This window comes from Mandrillus leucophaeus, unplaced genomic scaffold (assembly GCF_000951045.1).
Source record: "Mandrillus leucophaeus isolate KB7577 unplaced genomic scaffold, Mleu.le_1.0 Scaffold648, whole genome shotgun sequence".
In the NCBI taxonomy this organism is placed as follows: domain Eukaryota; kingdom Metazoa; phylum Chordata; class Mammalia; order Primates; family Cercopithecidae; genus Mandrillus; species Mandrillus leucophaeus.
Window position 1 is genome coordinate 200,340 of NW_012107008.1, and position 2,322 is coordinate 202,661.

The following is a 2,322-nucleotide window of genomic DNA, read 5'->3' on the forward strand; positions in this document are numbered from 1 at the left end:
CCTCTACACACTGCTTTAAATGTGTCCCAGAGATTCTGGTATGTTGTATCTTTGTTCTCATTGGTTTCAAAGAACATCTTTGTTTCTACCTTCATTTCGTTATGTACCCAGTAGTCAATCAGGAGCAGGTTGTTCAGTTTCCATGTTGTTCAGCAATTTTGATTGAGTTTCTTAATCCTGAGTTCTAGTTTGATTGCACTGTAGTCTGAGAGACAGTTTGTTATAATTTCTGATCTTTTACGTTTGCTGAGGAGTGCTTTACTTCCAACTATGTGGTCAATTTTGGAATAAGTGTGATGTGGTGCTGAGAAGAATGTATATTCTGTTGATTTGGGGTGGAGAGTACTTTAGATGTCTATTAGGTCTGCTTGGTACAGAGTTGAGTTCAATTCCTGGATATTCTTGTTAACTTTCTGTCTCGTTGATCTGTCTAATGTTGACAGTGGCGTGTTAAAGTTTCCCATTATTATTGGGTGCGAGTCTAAGTCTCTTTGTAAGTCTCTAAGGACTTGCTTTATGAATGTGGGTGCTCCTGTATTGGGTGCATAAATATTTAGGATAGTTAGCTCTTCTTGTTGAATTGATCCCTTTACCATTATATAATGGCCTTCTTTGTCTCTTTTGATCTTTGTTGGTTTAAAGTCTGTTTTATCAGAGAGTAGGATTGCAACCCCTGTCTTTTTTTGTTTTCCATTTGCTTGGTAGATCTTCCTCCATCCCTTTATTTTGAGCCCATGTGTGTCTCTGCACATGAGATGGGTCTCCTAAATACAGCAAACTGATGGGTCTTGACTCTTTATCCAATTTGCCAGTCTGTGTCTTTGAATTGGAACATTTAGCCCATTTACATTTAAGGTTAATATTGTTATGTGTGAATTTGATCCTCTCATTTTGATGTTAGCTGGTTATTTTTCTAATTAGTTGATGCAGTTTCTTCCTAGCATCGATAGTCTTTACATTTTGGCATGTTTTTGTAGTGGCTAGTACTGGTTGTTCCTTTCCATGTTTAGTGCTTCCTTTATGATCTCTTGTAGGGCAGGCCTGGTGGTGACAAAATCAGCATTTGCTTGTATGTAAATGATTTTATTTCTCCTTCAGTTGTGAAACTTAGTTTGGCTGGATATGAAATTCTGGGTTGAAAATTCATTTCTTTAAGAATGTTGAATATTGGCCCCACTGTCTTCTGGCTTGTAGAGTTTCTGCCAAGAGATTCGCTGTTAGTCTGATGGACTTCCCTTTGTGGGTAACCCGACCTTTCTCTCTGGCTGCCCTTAACATTTTTTCCTTCATTTCAACTTTGGTGAATCTGACAGTTATGTGTCTTGGAGTTGCTCTTCTCAAGGAGTATATTTGTGGCATTCTTTGTATTTCTTGAATTTGAATGTTGTCCTGCCTTGCTAGGTTGGGAAAGCTCTCCTGGATGATATCCTGCAGAGTTTTTCCAACTTGGTTCCATTCTTCCCATCACTTTCAGGTGCAGCAATCAGGTGTAAATTTGATGTTTTCACATAGTCCCACATTTCTTGGAGGCTTTGTTCATTTCTTTTTACTCTTTTTTTCTCTAAACTTCTCTTCTCACTTCATTTCATTCATTTGATCTTCAATCACTGATACTCTTTCTTCCAGTTGATAGAGTCGGTTACTTAAGCTTGTGCATTTGTCACGTAGTTCTCATGTCATGGTTTTCAGTCTATCAGGTCGTTTAAGGACTTCTCTACATTGGTTATTCTAGTTAGTCATTCGTCAAATCTTTTTTCAAGGTTTTTAGTTTCTTTGTGCTGGGTTTGTACTTCCTCCTTTAGCTCTGAGAAGTTTGATCATCTGAAGCCTCCTCCTCTCAACTCGTCAAAGTCATTCTCCATCCAGCTTTGTTCCATTGCTGGCGAGGAGCTGTGTTCTTTTGGAGGGGGAGAGGTGCTCTGGTTTTTAGAATTTCCAGGTTTTCTGCACTGCTTTTTCCCCATCTTTGTGGTTATATCTACCTTTGATCTTTGATGATGGTGACATACAGATGGGGTTTTGGTGTGGATGTCCTTTCTGTTTGTTATTTTTCCTTCTAACAGTCAGGACCCTCAGCTGCAGGTATGTTGGAGTTTGCTGGAGGTCCACTCCAGACCCTGTTTGCCTGGGTATCAGCAGCGGAGGGTGCAGAAGAGTGAATACTTCTGAACAGTAGATGTTGCTGTCTGATCGTTCCTCTGGAAGCTTCGTCTCAGAGGTGTACCCGGCCGTGTGAGGTGTGAGGTGTCAGTCTGCCCCTAGTGGGGGATGTCTCCCAGTTAGGCTACTTGGGGGTCAGGGATCCAGTCTGTCTGTTCTCAG